The 18522-nt window shown below is 41.4% G+C and overlaps 1 protein-coding gene across 13 annotated transcripts in view; it reads left to right on the forward strand.

Moving 5' to 3' along the window:
• Window positions 1-18522, forward strand: part of TRIM13 (tripartite motif containing 13) — a 275480-nt gene that overhangs the window by 203797 nt on the left and 53161 nt on the right. For 2 of the 13 annotated variants that reach the window (XR_013224054.1, XR_013224053.1), the window contains exon 5: window positions 14868-16059. The exons of 8 other annotated variants lie outside the window; for them this stretch is intronic. The gene's annotated coding sequence lies outside the window, so the exon portion shown is untranslated. Of the gene's footprint in view, window positions 1-14867; window positions 16060-18522 lie in introns of those variants that run through there. 3 more of the 13 variants (XR_013224056.1, XR_013224055.1, XR_013224057.1) reach the window with 2 other exon arrangements.

Below are 18522 nucleotides of genomic sequence, written 5' to 3' on the forward strand. Positions count from 1 at the left end.
GTCTAGTGTGACCCCGGCCTTATTTCTGGAATCAGAGTTGGGTTACATGGGCTGGGCCTTCCTCTAGAAGACCATAGGCACCCCTGCAAAAGGGATGGGACTACATGATGGTACTGATAATTGCAATGTGTCCTGGAATGTTGAGATGAATGGATAATGGATATTTATAATTTTTTAAGACCATATCATTCATGTATTCTAGACATAGGATAAGGTAATGGGGATTACTCACTTTCCTGTGAGACGCCCCCTCGTCATCAGGATCACTCCCCCTCCCCACCCACCATATACACCGGCGTACAAGTCGATTCCCGGCGTATAAGACGACCCCCGACTTTTAAGAAGATTTTCGGGGGTTAAAAAGTCGTCTTATACGCCGGAAAATACGGTAATCACAGATGTTGTTCACTGTTACACCAGAGGTCCTTACCAATGTGTGGCAAGAGCTTCACTATCGTTTGGATGTGTGTAGGGCAACAAATGGAGCCCACATCAAACTGCACTGAATAGGTATGAAACCGGGAGAGTTTTTTTTTTTTTTTTTATTTGGAGCAGATTTCACATTTATATATTTTTTTATTTAATTATTATTTTTTTTGTTTTTTGTTGCCTTCCGGTGACTGGTCAAAAGTGCACCATGACTTTACTGATATATACACTCACTGGCCACTTTATTAGGTACACCTGTCCAACTTCTTGTTAACACTTAATTTCTAATCAGCCAATCACATGGTGGCAACTCAGTGCATTTAGGCATGTAGACATGGTCAAGACAATCTCCTGCAGTTCAAACCGAGCATCAGTATGGGGAAGAAAGGTGATTTGAGTGCCTTTGAACGTGGCATGGTTGTTGGTGCCAGAAGGGCTGGTCTGAGTATTTCAGAAACTGCTGATCTACTGGGATTTTCACGCACAACCATCTCTAGGGTTTACAGAGAATGGTCCGAAAAAGAAAAAAAATCCAGTGAGCGGCAGTTCTGTGGGCGGAAATGCCTTGTTGATGCCAGAGGTCAGAGGAGAATGGGCAGACTGGTTCGAGCTGATAGAAAGGCAACAGTGACTCAAATCGCCACCCGTTACAACCAAGGTAGGCCTAAGAGCATCTCTGAACGCACAGTGCATCGAACTTTGAGGCAGATGGGCTACAGCAGCAGAAGACCACACCGGGTACCACTCCTTTCAGCTAAGAACAGGAAACTGAGGCTACAATTTGTACAAGCTCATCGAAATTGGACAGTAGAAGATTGGAAAAACGTTGCTTGGTCTGATGAGTCTCGATTTCTGCTGCGACATTCGGATGGTAGGGTCAGAATTTGGCGTAAACAACATGAAAGCATGGATCCATCCTGCCTTGTATGGAGCATCTTTGGGATGTGCAGCCGACAAATCTGCGGCAACTGTGTGATGCCATCATGTCAATATGGACCAAAATCTCTGAGGAATGCTTCCAGCACCTTGTTGAATCTATGCCACGAAGAATTGAGGCAGTTCTGAAGGCAAAAGGGGTCCAACCCGTTACTAGCATGGTGTACCTAATAAAGTGGCCGGTGAGTGTGTGTGTGTGTATATATATATATATATATATATATATATATATATATATATATATATATATATATATATATATATATATATATATATATATATATATATATTTTTATATATATATTTTTAGTAGTACAATGCAGGATGTGCTGTGAATGATTTCATAACAATTCCGGAAAGTTATGAAATGTCTTTATAAATGTCTGTTCTGCTCCTGATCTGCGGATCTCGGCTGTTAGTGGAGATGAATCTGTGCTGCACTTTATGTACATGCTCAGCAGTGAGGCAGAGCTGTGGGGTCAGGAGTCAGAAATTCTGGAGTCGGCGGTCTGGCTTACCCACTTCACAGCCCTGCTGGAAACCTTTTTGGCCAGTAAGTTAACCTGCTAACCTGAGGTCATGTGCCTGATGACCCCAGGGTACGGTGGCCTGGGAGATCCAGCAAAAGGCTGCCTCTCACAAGCAATTTATTCCGTTTTGCAAACTGTAAAAAATTATTCAGAAACGTCGCTTTGTCATCATTCTGACTCTAAAAGTGACTAAGAAGTGATCAAAAAGTCATGTGTTAAAAAAAAAAAAACCTGGTACAAACGAAAATGCCAACCCGTCCCTCAAAAAACAAGCCCTAATATGGCTTATCCGGCAAAAAAAAAAAAATATATATATATATATATATATATATATATATATATATATATATATATATATATATATATATATATATATATTCTCAGAATGATGCAAAAGCAAAATCTTTTTGCTAAAACATTTTGAGTTTAAAAAAAAAAATAAAAATCAAAATATACATCTGGTATCGCTGTAATCTTACAGGCCTGATGAACAAATTGACCTTATCTCTTTAACTGCACTGTGAGCAGCGCAAAACAAATAATAACTGAATTGCTGGATGTTGTTCATTCTGTCTGAAAAATCTGAATAAAAAGCCATCAAAATATATTACATACCCCAAAAGGGTACCAAAAAAATCTGCAACCCGGCCCACCCTCGTACAGCTGTGTTCGCCAGAAATAAAAGTTAAGAGCTCAAAATGTGACAAAAAAAAACTTTTATAAAAAAGAAAGCATTTTTACTTTGTGATAGCAGCAAAACCTAAAAAAAAAACTATAAATCTGGTATCGCTGTAATCTCACTGACCCGAAGAATAAATCCGCCTCATCACTTATACCGTGAACCATGCAAAAATAAAAATAAGAACTACTCTTCTACTGCTTTCCACTTATTCTGATTTTTGGGAGGTAGAATGAATAAGGCTCGGCTCGCATTTATCCTGCGCTCTCCGCTGAGCGCTTACATCAGGGTTTCCATGTAAATTCTCCAAAACTGCGATTCACACAAAACACCGGATGGAACCACTCACTTATGAGGCAGATGGAGTCACTTTGGACTGGTTTCTGTTCTGGCCGTGTACTATCATTTTAGGCGTCTCTTTAGCGCACAAGTGTGGACGACCACAGATCTGTGCACGCCTTAAAAAAAAAACAACAAATAAATGAAGATCACCGGAGCAGACGCCAATCAAATGTCTCCATATGATGGGCCTGAATAGCATTTTTGTGGGATTTACACGGAAATCCCAACATAATTGCTCAGCATGGAACACGAATGTGATCTGAGCCTTATTCTGGAAGAGAGAGAATTTATCTGTAACATTTTAGGGTACAAAATATTTTTCTAATTTATCCCGCAAAAAAAACAGCCTCATCTCGGGTCTGTCACTGGAACTATATGGGGTTCCCATGTTACTGTTAGAACAAAGACTCTGGAAAAGCGACATGGCTCCTGCCCCCTCAAATAAAATCCAGTGAATTCTTCTCTCCCGAGTTCAAATGTTCCTCTTGAGCCCCACTGTGCCTGAACCACAGATAGCTGCCACATATTTGGCATTATTGTAATGAAGAGAAGGCACTTCATTTACGGTTGAGTATTGCTAGAAGCACAAGCTGGGCACAGTGTATGGGGGCTCTAGCCTTTATGGGGACACAATGTGTCACTGCAGCCGTAGAAGAATTGATAGAGAAATGTCGTTTCTACAATGGGGTCACTTTGGGGGTTTTCTGCTATTCTGGCACCTTCAAGACTTGTCGCCTGCAAGCAATTCTAGCAAAATCTGTTCTCCAAAAGCCAAATGGCGCCCCTTCCTCCTTAGCCCTGACGTGTGGATGAACACTAATTTCTGACAACATATAGGGCATCTCTGCGTTCGGAAAAAATTGTGGGGTCTAGTTTCACCTATTAACCCTTGTGTACATAACAAACTTGCAGCAAATATAAAAATTACATTTTTACCACTAGAATGTCATATTTCCACATCTCAATGTTATAAAATTCTGTGAAGCACTTATGGGTTCCAAATACTCACAACACCCCTAAATGAATTCCTTGATGGTCTAGTTTCCAAAATGGAGTCACTTGTGGGGAGTTTCTGCTGTTTTGACGTGTCAGGGGCTCTTCAAACGTGACACAGCATTCAGAGTCTATCCCAGGCAAATGGCACTTTTTTTTTTCTAGCTGTGCCATGTGCCCAAGCAGAAGTTTTTGACCACATATGAAGTAATGTTGTGTTTGGGACAAATTATATGGGGTCCACATTGTGAAAATTAAAAATTTGGAGCTAAAACTATTTTGCGAAGGAAAATTGTTAAAAATGTTATCAAACTCTGTAGTACCTGTGGGTACAAAACGCTCTCCATACCCCTGGATAAAATTCTTGAGGGGTGAGGTTTCCAAAATGAGGTCACTTGGTTGGGTTTTTCACTATTTTAAGCACATCAGGGGCTCTCCACATGCGACATGAGGCCCACAGACCATTCTATCAAAGTCTTTGTTCCAAAACGTCACTCCTTCCTTTCCAAGCCCTGCTGTGCCCCCAAATAGAAGTATTCGTCGACATATGGGGTATCGGCGTACTTAGTAGAAAATGTACAACAAATTCTGGGTTCCGGGTGCTCATGACATGGGGTCCCTTGTGGGGGGGGGTTTCCACTGTTTAGGCACATCAAGTGCTCTCCAAATAAGATGTGGCGTCCACTCTCGATTCCAGCCGTTTTTGTGTTCAAAAAGTCAAACTGTATTCCTTCCCTTCCTGCTGTGCGCCCAAATAGTATTCCCCCACATATGGTGTATCGAGATACTCAGAAAATGTACCAGAAATTTTGGGTTCCATTTTCTTATGTTACCCTTGTGAAAATGAAAAACAAAATTGGGCTAAAAGTACATTTTTGTTTATTTAAAATGTATTTATTTTTTTCACTACTCTACGTTATGAACTTCTGTGAATCACCTGGGGTTTCAAGGTGCTCACCACACATCCTAGACACATTGCTTAAGGGGTCTAGTTTCCAAAATGGGGTGACTTGTGGGTGGTTTTCACATTAGGGGCCCTCCAAACGGAACATGATGTCGGCTAATGATTACAGCAAATTTTACATTCAAAAAGTCAAATGGTGCTCCTTCATATCTGAGCCCTGCCGTGTGCCCAAATAGTGGTTCTCTAATCTAAGAAGAAATTGCACAACATATTTAGTGTCCATTTTCTCCTGTTACCCTTATGAAAATATTGGGGCTAAAGTAAAATTTTTGTGAAACAATTAAATGTTCATGTTTTGTTTCCTTCTACTTTGCTTTAGTCCCTGTGAAGCACCTGAAGGATAAACTTCTTGAATGTGGTTTTGAGCACTTGAAATTGTTTCCTCAGTGCCTCACATGATAGTCAATGGAGTCATTCAAAACTACCACTTGCCTCTCCCCTCCCCACAAAAAACAAGCCCTTATACAGCTATATTGATTTAAAAATAAAGAAGTTATGGCTCTTGGAAGCAAAGGACAAATGGAAAATGACTCGGGGGTGAAGGGGTTAAGTTTCTCGCGTCTCCAATAAATTGACATGCTGTGGTCTAGAAAGATGCGCCGCATGTCTGTCTCCGCAGGGAAGCCGGAGGCACGCATAGTAGAGATGGGATTTCTTCAAATCCCATCCACTATGCTGTAACATCTGGACGCTGCAGACTTGCAGTTCTGTATACCGTATATGGGTGTGTACAGTTGTGGCCCTACTTTATATGGGGAAAAACCTGGTAAACCTGGTGTGACAGGTTCCCGTGTGTGTGGTGGTATTTTGTTTTTTTAAATGATGGATATTTTGCCTTTTTTTTTTTTTTCATTACGATTTTGCATAAAAAGTACAAAAGAATGGTAGTGAAGTACAGAAATGTGCTAGCAAATAGGTCTAATTGAAATGCCATTGACTTGGTATGGAAATATCAACACAGACTTGAGTGTCCTTCTGATTCTCAAATCTCCGGCACTATATATATGGCACAGATTTGAGGTGGGTGAAAATCAGTCATAAAGCGATGAATGCATGAGTGATGTATATATTACCGAATTTCCTCCAACCACCAATTCATCAAAATAGAACCTGTCACCAGGTCAAAAGTTGTATGAGTATATACATGTGTGTATATATATGTGTGTATGTATGTATGTATGTGTGCGTGTGTGTGTATATATATATATATATATATATTTTGACCAGCACCTTCAGCATGGAAAGGATCTGGGTGCACAGGCATATACCAAAACCTTGCATGTAGTAGTCCAAAAAAGAAGCACCACACCACTAATGGTCATGGGCTAAATAAAATAGCTCCTTATTCAGATAGTGGTGTGCTGCTTCCTTTTTTGCACTAATGTGTGTGTGTATGTATATGGGTCACCACCCATCTTGAAAAGTTTTCCCCCTCCCATATACTAATGTGCCACAAACAGGAAGTTGATGTCACCAACCATTCCCATTTTATTTAGGTGTATCCATATAAATGGCCCACTCTGTATATTACTTTATTGGGAACAACTAAACACAACGTAACTCCAAGTCGGTCCCACTTCTGAGAAATCAACCTGTCCAGTTGTGAAGCAGCACCGATTTTGAATCAATTTCTGCTGCTGTTGTGCAAATGGAACAGATAACAGGTAGGCAATTAGCAAGACAACCCATATAAAGGAGTGGTTCGGCAGAGGGTGGTCAAAGACCATTTTTCTGTTCTTATCCTTTTTGGCCGTTTTGGTCACGTCTGCATTTTGTCATTGCTCTCTCCCCTAGAGGTACTGTACGTTAGCATGAGGTGGTGTCTACAACCCACATAAGTTGCTCAGGTAGTGCAGCGCATCCAAGATGGAACATCAATTCAAGCTGTGGCAAGAAGGGTAGCTGTGTCTGTCAGCGTAGTGTCCAGAGCATGGAGCAGATACCAGGAGACAGGCCAGTACACCAGGAAACGTGGAGAGGGCTGTAGAAGGGCAACAACCCAGCAGCAGGACTGCTACCTCCTCCTTTGTGCAGGAAGTAACAGGAGTAGTGCCAGAGTCCTGCAAAATGATCTCCAGCAGGCCACTAACATCCATGTGTCTGCTCAGATTGTCAGAAAAAGACTCCTTGAGGGTGGTATGAGGGCCTGACGTTCACAACGAAATGTTGTACTTGCCATGCAGGGCGATTGACATTTGCCAGAGAACACAGATTGTCAGATTCGACATTGGCGCCCTGTGCTCTTTATGGATGAGAGCAGGTTGACACAGCACATGCGAGAGTCTGGAGAGGCCGTGGACAAACGTACTGCTGCCTGCATCATCCTTCAGCATGATCGGTTTGGCAATGGGTCATTAGTGGTGTGGTGAGGCTTTTCTTTGGAGGGCTGCACAGTCCTCCTCCGTGTGCTAGCTGGAGGTACCCTCCTTGACATTGGATACTGTAATGAGATCATTAGACCCATTGAGAGATCATATGAAGGTGCAGTGGGTCCCAAGTTCCTTCTGATGCATAACAATGCTAGGCCTCACGTGATTGAAGTGTCAGCAGTTCCTGCATGATGAAGGCATTAATGCTATAGACTGGCCTGCCTTTTTCCCCAGACCAGAATCCAGTTGAGCACATCTGGAGCATCATGTCTCGTTCCATCCACCAACTCCACGTTGCACCGCAGACTGTCCAGGGGGTTGATTGATGCTTTAATTCAGGTCTGGGAGGAGATCCCTCAGGAGACCATCTGCTGCCTCATCAGGAGCATGCCCAGGCATTGTAGGGAGGTCATACAGGCACGTGGAGGCCACAAACGCTACTGAGCATCATTTCCTTGTCTTGAGGCATTTAGACTGAAGTTGGATCAGCCTGTAATTTCATTTTCCACTTTGATTTTGAGCATCATTCCAAATCCAGACCTCCATTGGATATTAATTACATTGGTCATTTTTATGTTTTATTGTTCTCAACGCATTCCACTATGTAATGAATAAAGATTTGCGACTAATATTTCGTTCAGTGATATCTGGGATGTGGTATTTTAGTGTTCCCTTTATTTTTTGTGAGCAGTGTATATTCTGCCATACAGTTTGAGATGTAGGCCTTTTATATTTAGTGCTAATATTTTACGGTCTTTACTCTGGAGAGTGTCTTGGGCTGTGCTGCTTTATTACGATGGGCACTGCCCCCTTGAAAAATAAACCAAATACAGCCAAGGTAAAGTGTATATAGTGCAATTCAACACACTATATAGGTAGAGAGGAAACATTTGAAGATAAAATTTAACTTTTAAGATCATTAAGAATTATACTTCCTGGATTGTGCTCAAATTGTGGGACGGAGTAATTCTAACAATTTTTTTGGGGTGTATCTAAATGCTCACTTCTGACTCTTCTACTTTGTAGTCCAAAAATTGTTGAAGTTGGATATCGTTTGTATATCCCAAGTACTTCAAAAAGAGAGGAGAGATTGTATTCATATCATGGTCACCATAAAGAAGGATAAAAAATACAAACTCTCCCATTCGACGCAAGAATAATAAAATGGCATCAGAAAAAATTCCCAGTTGGATTCATCAGGGGAGCAGCGAGAATTAAATGAGTAAAAACTGGCCAATTTTAAGCTGTTAAAGATGTAAAATTGTCATTTGCCAGTTTACTGACTTTCCCAGCAGAAGACAGCTGTGATATTTAACCATCATCTGCCTCTTAAATAATTGGACTAAGAGGACTAACGAGTACAGTGAAAAGAAAGTTTAAATAGACCCAATTAAAAACAAAGCTCTCAATTGACCAAAAATTTAAAAAACATTATATGTCTTGGAAAAAAGGTAACACAAGCTTATATATATGTGTGTATTTATATATGTGTATATATATATATATATATATATATATATATATATATATATATATATATATATATATATATATATATATATATATATATCTCTATCTTTGTAAAAAAAAACAAAAAAACACACACAGCTATGCATGTTTCGCATTTCCGTAATTGTACTCACCTGGAGAATCATATAGCCAGGTAATTTTTACCATTGTAGTGGCCTATGGTAAAAAAAAAAAAAAAAAAAAAACGTGCAAAATTGCGTTGGTTTTTTATTCTTCTTTTGTCTTCACAATGTCTCCGCACTTGGAATTTTTTTCCTCTTTCCAGTACATCACATAAGTTAAATGGTGTCTTTCAAAGTACAACAGGACTGAATCACATGGGGTACAATCGCTTACCGCAGTCAGAATGGGAAATGATTGGATGCTATCATGGGCCGCAATTGTTTGGTGTTTGTGCCCTTAAAACTGAGACCCACCATTTCTTGTCAGATTTGATTGTCGTAGATAGGGAAGTGCTGCGTATGTGAAAGTACTGAAGCAATGATTTCCTTTTTTTGTTTTTCATAGCTTTGTTTATATCAAGTTTTCTGCGTGTTTTTTTTTTTTTCTCGTTTTATTGCACAGCAGTGTTTATTGGTGGTGCTTTTTTTTTTTTTTTTTTTTCTCCTGTAGCTAAAGACCTCAGTTTAATTCCTTTAAACCTTTCCTAATGTGTGGGGTTTTGGTTTTTATATAACAATCTTCCAGTAATGAAAGGTATACTAAAAGAACTAGGAGATGTTTAATGTGCATGAAGGCTTATGAAAAGTGTAGAGCTCATTAGTCTGCAGAACCATGGTGGGATTGTCAGACTGTGTATGGGGTCCTCACAGATGAATATATATATATATATATATATATATATATATATATATATATATATATATATATATATATATATATATATATATATATATATATATATATATAATCTTGGGCTGATCCATGTATTCCGAGGGACCAGCATTTACCATCGGCTGAGCTTTCCTGTGTATGGGAGAGGCAGGAGCGATAAGAACCTCCATGTGGCTGACAGCCAACTAATGTGAGTGTAGGGGGCTGGCAAGGGTGCGAAGTTGGTGATTTATGCGCATCACTTTCTCAGTAGTGACCAGTAATGTTCATATAATTAAATGTGTGCTTTATCACTATTGCGGAGATTTTGCAGTTAATAATTGAATCAATTTACCCTAACATAGTAAAATATATTCCGTCAGAATAAATCCCCATCTAAAGAGCCTAATAACTGTAAGATACATTATTGTTACGCTCCAGGAAGACATCCAGGCCTCTTTTGAACCCTTCGACTGAGTTTGCCATCACCACCTCCTCAGGCAAGGAATTCCAGATTCTCACTGCCCTAACAGTAAAGAATCCTCTTCTATGTTGGTGGAAAAACCTTCTCTCCTCCATACCCAGGCCCCCTTGTGACCGTCACCTTCCTTGGTATAAACAGATCCTCGGAGAGAAATTTGTATTGTCCCCTTATATACTTATACATGGTTATTGGATCCGCCCCTCAGTCATCTTTTTTTTTTTTTTTTTTTTTTTTTTCTAGACTAAATAGTCCTAATTTTGCTAATCTCTCTGGGTATTGTAGTTCCCCCATCCCCTTATTAATTTTGCTGCCCTCCTTTGTACTTGCTCTAGTTCCATTATATCCTTCCTGAGCATCGGTGCCCAAACTGTACACAGTACTCTATGTGCGGTCTAACCAGGGATTTGTACAGAGGCAGTATCATGCTCTCATCATGTGTATCCAGATCTCTTTTAACCCCTTCCCGACATGTGACGGTATAGTACGTCACATGTCGGGACCCCCGCTTTGATGTGCGCTCCGGCGGTGAGCGCACATCAAAGTCGCGACATGTCAGCTGTTTTTTACAGCTGACATGTGCGCGCAATAGCGGCGGGTGAAATCGCGATCACCCGCCGCTATTAACTAGTTAAATGCCGCTGTCAAACGCAGACAGCGGCATTTAACTACCGCATCCGGCCGTGCGGCCGGATATGAGCGCATCGCCGACCCCCGTCACATGATCGGGGGTCGGCGATGAGTCAGGAAGGTAACCATAGAGGTCCTTGAGACCTCTATGGTTACTGATTGCCGGTGGCTGTGAGCGCCCCCCTGTGGTCGGCGCTCACAGCACACCTGCAAATCTGCTGTGTAGCAGCGATCTTATGATCACTGCTGCATAGCAGAGCCGATCGGGCTGTGCCTGCTTCTAGCCTCCCATGGAGGCTATAGAAGCATGGCAAAAGTAAAAAAAAAAAGTTTTTAAAAATGTGAAAAAAATATAAAAGTTTAAATCACCCCCCTTTCGCCCCAATCAAAATAAATCAATTAAAAAAAACCCCAACCTACACATATTTGGTATCGCCGCGTTCAGAATCGCCCGATCTATCAATAAAAAAAAAAGCATTAACCTGATCGCTAAATGGCGTAATGAGAAAAAAATTCGAAACGCCAGATTTACATTTTTTTGGTCGCCACGACATTGCATTAAAATGCAATAACGGGCGAACAAAAGAACGTATCTACACCAAAATGCTATCATTAAAAACGCCAGCTCGGCACGCAAAAAATAAGCCCTCACCTGACCCCAGATCACGAAAAATGGAGACGCTACGAGTATCGGAAAATGGCGCAATTTTGTTTTGTTTTGTTTTTTGCAAAGTTTGGAATTTTTTTTCACCACTTAGGTGAAAAATAACCTAGTCATGTTAGGTGTCTATGAACTCGTAGTGACCTGGAGAATCATAATGGCAGGTCAGTTTTAGCATTTAGTGAACCTAGCAAAAAAGCCAAGCAAAAAACAAGTGTGGGATTGCACTTTTTTTGCAATTTCACTGCACTTGGAAATTTTTTCCCGTTTTCTAGTACACGACATGCTAAAACCAATGATGTCGTTCAAAAGTACAACTCGTCCCGCAAAAAATAAGCCCTCACACGGCCAAATTGACGGAAAAATAAAAAAGTTATGGCTCTGGGAAGGAGGGTAGCGAAAAACGGAAAAAGCTCCGGGGGTGAAGGGGTTAATGCATCCCATGATCCTGTTTGCCTTGGCAGCTGCTGCCTGGCACTGGCTGCTCCAAGTAAATTTATATCTAACTAGGATCCCCAAGTCCTTTTCCATGTCAGATTTACCCTGTGGTTTCTGTTCAGTGTGTAATGGTGATATTGATTCCTTCTTCCCATGTGTATAACCTTACATTTATCATTGGTAAACCGCATCTGCCACCTCTCAGCCCAAGTTTCCAACTTATCCAGATCCATCGTGTAGCAGAATACTATCTTCTCTTGTATTGACTGCTTTACATAGTTTTCTACCATCTGCTCGATATTTTACTGTGTAAACCTTCTACCAGATCGTTAATAAATATGTTGAAGAGAATATGTCCCAACACCGACTCCTGCGATACTCCTCTGGTCCCCTAATATTGTCTTGTGTTGTCCTTTCTTAGAAATCTAGCTAAAATGATGTTGACATTTTTTTTTCTCTTAATCCATGGATTCATTGATGAAATATCGTTTATGGAGACCTCCAGTCTCTTATGTCTGCCCTGTTCAGAAGTCACAACATTGCTGCCTGTAATTGGCAGCGGCAGTCAGGTGTCTAGACTGTGCCATCCTGAAACACCCAATGGGGGGTGCTCGTCTAGTCACCTGACTAATTAGCGCTACTGTGATTTCTGAACAGGGTGGACATTGCTTCCAGGGTGGTCTGTGCTTTACCCACTGGGGTGCTGAAAGGCAAATGTCTCAAATTTTTAATCCCGACTTACAGGACTGTCCAACATTATGCACACTGTTTATTTAGGAGATCTAAATTAAGTGTGTGAAGGAGGCTCTATATATGTAGAATGAGTGCATGGAAAAAAGCTTTTTTTTTCTTTTTCTTTTTTTCTCCCTCCCTCCCCCCTGTAATTTTTCTGATTCCGCTAATGACATTTACCACAGACGGCATTCATCTAATTTATTCTCATGCATGTAAAGGCGTCCAATATGTGCGTTTCAGGCAGCATCTGACATGGCTTATACTGGAGAGCAAGTGCCTCCCTATGTCACTGTACCACGTAGATGTGGAGACAGGAGAAGAAGGCTTCATGTGGGTGATTGTGATGTCAGCTGGATACATGGGCGATGAACACATAAGTTGTCTGAAAATTATTATGAAGTTGTTCTGCATTTGGGCTTACAGCACAGATTAGAGCATGATCGTTTTAGTTCCCACTCACATTATTGGGGACCTGCTGTCACTGGGACAGTTCAATACACTTAAATGCATATGACGGCAATGTCAGATTGGAGAAGGTCTAACACTCAGCACCCCAGCTGATTAACTGACGCGGCTGTCTTTGTGAGTGTTGTGGTGTCTTTAATGTTGAAGGATAGGCCTTCAATTGAGATCCTGGATAACACCCTTAAGCCCAGTCATCTATCAAAGGGAAGGGTTAAGGAAACTTCTATTTTTTTTTGTTTTTAAAAGAGGAACACGTCCTCTTTTAAAGGAGTTGTCCGGCCTTTAGTCTGCAGTCACTGTGTTTGGGCAGACTTGTGAATCTTCACATCGCAGGCGCTGCAAGGATTCTCCAGCACCAGGCATGGGCAGGTGTGCGATTTTGCGTTCACACGGCACCTGAGAATGAAAAAAAAAAAATATATATATATATAATTTTTTATTTTTTTTTATTTATTTTTTTTTTATTATCCGAAGACCAGACAACCCCTTGAATCCATAAGCCGTTGTGACCTAGGTTGATTTGATTTATACGTGCTATAGTGAAAAAATCACATTACGGTAAAGTACACAATAGATTAACAATGTGATGGTTAGCAGTAAAAAAAGCTTCACTATGAAGTCCATGTAGCAGTAAAGTTCTACTCGAGTATTTGTAACTGCTTGGAGACCACCCGAGCAACCAATATATGTGCTCATCGCTACTGACCATTTAAAAAATATATATATATATATATATTTTACCTCACAAAATGAATCCACTGTGATTCCCTGCTGTAATGTCAGTATTGTCTTTTGCTTCCTCCCCTGCCCAGGAGATGTGGTATGCTCCGTACAGTCAATTTTTAAAATGAACTTTCATTCGTGGGAAAACCTCTTTAATGTGACTGGCTTCCTCTGCCTGTAGACACGTCACGTATCTCGGATGATTCCTGACAACCAGCTTAATTCGCGTAGGGGCAGTAAATCAGACCGCCGCCATCTTTGTGCAGACAGATAGCAGCGGTCACATTAAAACTGCGCATGCACTCCTCCTGTACAAAGATGGCGGCAGTCAGTGAATCATTCGGCTGATCCCGGCAGCAGCGTGTTCGCGACGGTGTGTCACGCAAGAGGCTGTGTGTGGTGTGTACGACGTATACAGTGTGTGAGTTGCAACAGTGTTCCGCTGGTGGTACCACGCAAGAGGCTGCGTGAGTGTGTGGTGCAACGGCGTTCCAGTGGTGGCACCGCGCAATAGGTTGGTACCAGCAGTTTCCATATTGAGACACCCATGTGATAGGTGTCCCAATATGGCGGTCGGTGAACTTCCTCCGCTTGCAATTCTGGGATACGGTGAGATCTGGACAGAACAGGAAGTGAAAACATTACAAGGCAATTAAATAAATAGATATTACCTATTAAGCAGGAATACTCACTAAGCAGGCCTCCTCCTGTGTGCTGGCACATTGTACCTCTACCAGTTTTCAAGGCGGTCTCCTCATGACAACCTTTTGTTGTGTGGCCCGGCCTGTTATCAGAGTTTGCCTGTACAGTGAAGAACTGCAGTCTTGCGCACTGTTGTAGAACTACAAGCCCCAGCGTGACATGGCATCCTAGAAGCTGCATGTTATGTGCATAGACATTGCACCTGCCAAATTGGACATGGGCTAAATTCTCCATAGTCCTGAATGGGCCTTGCCAAATGCCGATCTGTGACACGTCTGTACCCACCTTACTAGACTCTGTATATAGAGGACTGTACTCCCATAGCTATCTTCCCACCACTAACCATTTATCACCCAGAACAGGCCACATATTACTTAGGTTTTGACTGCATGAAGTGGCTCTTTTAATCACTTCATGATGTGTTAAATATTCTCTTCTCTTTTTCAGGTATTGAAAACGGAGACTCTGACCTGGCTACGATTCTGTGTTTGTCATGGTTGGGGGACTGGCCGGCAGATCTCTGTATGTATGGTGCATTAAGAGTGATGCCACGTATTGTTCGTGTCTTCCCAGGATTGGTGATGAGCCGAGTGTTATTTACCTTGCCGTACAGTAGCAGCACATAATGGTTTGTGGATTACACAGAGGTGCAGGCCATATTGTGCTGCCGCCAAAACACAAGGGTTGCATCCTCCCAAAGAGAAGTCACCTGCGTTTGTGATTGAAGATGTCAGCAGTGCCTTAGCAGCACGTAAATATTGGAGTTCACTCGTCATATCTTTCCAATATTAACAGTGCTGCTAAAGTAAGGCTAACCATTACCAGGATTGCAAAGAAAGCTTCAAGAAGGGTGCCATCAAGTGGCCTGTGTTGTGCCTTTACTCGTCTTAATCTGTGCCTCCTGCTTATATAATTTTCCTGAATGTTAGGTCTTTAATAATTTAATAAGCTGTCTTGATTTCTGTGAAGCACTAAATGGATTTTGCCATTGCAGTACTTCTGCTTGTAGTGGGGCAAAAGCTATGTTTCTGTCCATCACCCAGGATCCAAAATGTCTTTAGAGAGCTAGCGATGAGTCTGAGACATCCCGTTCCAGGAGAGGCGATGGATGCTGCAGGGTGATAGTGCTGCCCCTACCTTCTGTAATGTCACGTTTTAGACTCCTCTCAAACGAAGCATCATAGGAAGTGCAGCAAAAAGAAAAAAAAAAACACTTTTGGAGATTTTGTAGATAGGGTGGTGTGTAATAAAGCTGATTACAAAAGTGTTTAGGGTGCAAAGATAGTTTAAAAAAATATATACATTTTAGGTGCCCAACGAGTCCTTGAACTGATCAGTTGGAGTCACAATAACGGTGGCCATGCACATGAGTGGCCATGACTTCCGGAAAGTTGCTGCTTTATTCATGCTGACGTCTGTGATTCCTGTTCTCATGATTAGTGAGGGGTGTTTTATATAAAGATATATAGATATAGCCAAAAAACTATTATCCTAAACCAAGCCTACCCTCACCAATATGAAGCCTAGGGCAGGTAATGTAAAATTATTCGCAGTATTGGAAGACTTCTGATATGTCTATAATGTACCTGTATAAGATGTAATAAAGTGTTAGACTGCTAATCTGTCTGCTGGCTTTCCTTTCTGCCTCCATGGAACACATTTTTAGTATGTAGTAATGTCATTTATTTGCTATCAGACATGGGACATAGTGTAAATCAATTCCTGAATGGATTTCAGTTTGCAGATAGTGTGCGGCTTTTGATGTATTTTGGAGTAATACCCACAAATCATTACACTTTATTTAACGCATTCACCCTGCAGCCAATTTTTGTGTTTCTGTTTTTTTCATCACCAGAGCCATAAGGCTATGTGCACACGTTGTGAATTTGCCTGTGAAATTTTCTGTGCGGATTCTGCATCTCTTGGCACAAAACGCAGGTCAAAATCTGCGCTTTTTTAATGCGTTTTTTGTTGCGGATTTCATGTGTTTTTACACCTGTGGATTTCTATAATGGAAGGGTGCAGAAACGCTGCAGATCCGCACAATGTGACATGCTTCTTTAAATCCGCTGCGTTTTCCGTGTGGAATTTTCCGCACCATTAGCACAGCCTTTTTTTTTTGCCATTAATTTACATTGTACTGTAAATCACTTGCGATCTGCAGCGTTTCTGCGTGGAAACAAACGCTGCAGATCCGCAGGAAATCTGCAACGTGTGCACATAGCCTAACTCTTGTATTTTTCTGTCCACATATGACGGTTTTTTTTGAGGGCCGAGTTGTACTTTTGAATGAAGCCATTCATTTTACCACATACTGTAACATGTGCGGTGAAATTGTGGAGAAAAAAAATACAATTCTGACATTGTTTGGGATTTGATTTACTGTTTACATCTTATTGTAAAAATTACCATTCAATAGGATTCTCCTCCTCAATATGATTACTGCGATACCAAACCTGTCCAGTTTTTCTTTTATTAGCTTAGTGGCGAAAAAAAACAAAACTTAAGTTAGCAAAAAAAAATAAATAAATGGGGGCATTGTCACTATTTTCTGATACCAGTAACATTTTTAATTTTTGTCCGGAGGAGGCGGGACAAGAGTTTTTTTTTTGTTTTTTTTTCCCCTTCACTTTTCCTGTTAGCCTCCTAAGGGGACTTAAAGCTGCAATTTGTCTGATTGCTTGTACTGTATACAGTGATGCCTTAGCATTTCTGCATAAACCAGAAATCACGGTCTCATTTGAAGCCTAGCCACAGGCAGGGTTTCGAAGGACCTCCGTAATCACAAGCACAGGGGTCATCAGCTCATCCCCTGGCTGTCACAAAAACAAAAACCCATCAGCGATCTCGTCACAGGAGCACAAATGGGCGGAAGTAATGATGCTTGCACACGTTGGCACGTGTTAAATGCTGTTGTCAGAGATTGACAGCGGCATTTTACAAGTTAACAATCAGGTGCTCTGCTCCACCTGCGATTATTAGGGGCAGGTCCTGGCTGTAATAGTCAGCCATCACCTGCCGGGTATGGGGTGGACGCGTTGCATGAGCCTGCTTCCGACGTGCTGTGTATATACACGGTGTGCAGAATTATTAGGCAAGTTGCATTTTGATCACATGATACGTTTTATACATGTTGTCCTACTCCAAGGTGTTCAGGCTTGAGAGACAACTACCAATTAAGTAAATCAGGTGATGTGCATCTCTGTAATGAGGAGGGGTATTGTCTAATGACATCAAAACCCTATATAAGGGGTGCTTAATTATTAGGCAACTTCCTTTCCTTTGGCAAAATGGGTCAAAAGAGACATTTGATGGGCTTTGAAAAGTCCAAAATTGTGAGATGTCTTGCAGAGGGATGCAGCAGTCTTGAAATTGCTAAACTATGGAAGCATGATCACCAGACAATCAAGCCTTTCATGGCAAAAAAGGTGCTAAATAACTGCCCATGAGTTGAAAATCAATCGTGAAGATGCCATTTGCCACCAGTTTTGCCATATTTCAGAGCTGCAACATTACTAGAGTCACAAAAAGCACAAGGTGTGCGATACTCGGGGACATGGCCAAGGTAAGGAAGGCTGAAAAACGACCACCTTTGAACAAGAAACATAAGATATTTCTTGGCCCAGTTTTGACGTTTTATCTTAAGACTGACTTTTTTCAAAGGTTTTATGGACTGATGAAATGAGTGACTCTTGATGGGCCAGATGGATGGCCCGGAGGCTGGATCAGTAAAGGGCAGAGAGCTCCACTCTGACTCAGATGCCAGCAAGGTGGAGGTGGGGTACTGGTATGGGCTGGTATCATCAAAGATGAACTTGTGGGACCTTTTTGGGTTGAGGATGGAGTGAAGCTCAACTCCCAGACCTACTGCCAGTTTCTGGAAGACAACTCCTTCAAGCAGTGGTACAGGAAGAAGTCAGTATCGTTCAAGAAAAACATGATTTTCATGCAGGACAATGCTCCATCACATGCCTCCAACTACTCCACAGTGGCTGGCCAGTAATGGTCTCAAAGAAGAAAAAATGACATGGCCCCCTTGTTTACCTGATCTGAACCCCATAGAGAACCTGTGATCCCTCATAAAATGTGAGATCTACAGGGA

The sequence above is a fragment of the Ranitomeya variabilis genome, chromosome 3, assembly GCF_051348905.1.
Source record: "Ranitomeya variabilis isolate aRanVar5 chromosome 3, aRanVar5.hap1, whole genome shotgun sequence".
Taxonomy (NCBI): domain Eukaryota; kingdom Metazoa; phylum Chordata; class Amphibia; order Anura; family Dendrobatidae; genus Ranitomeya; species Ranitomeya variabilis.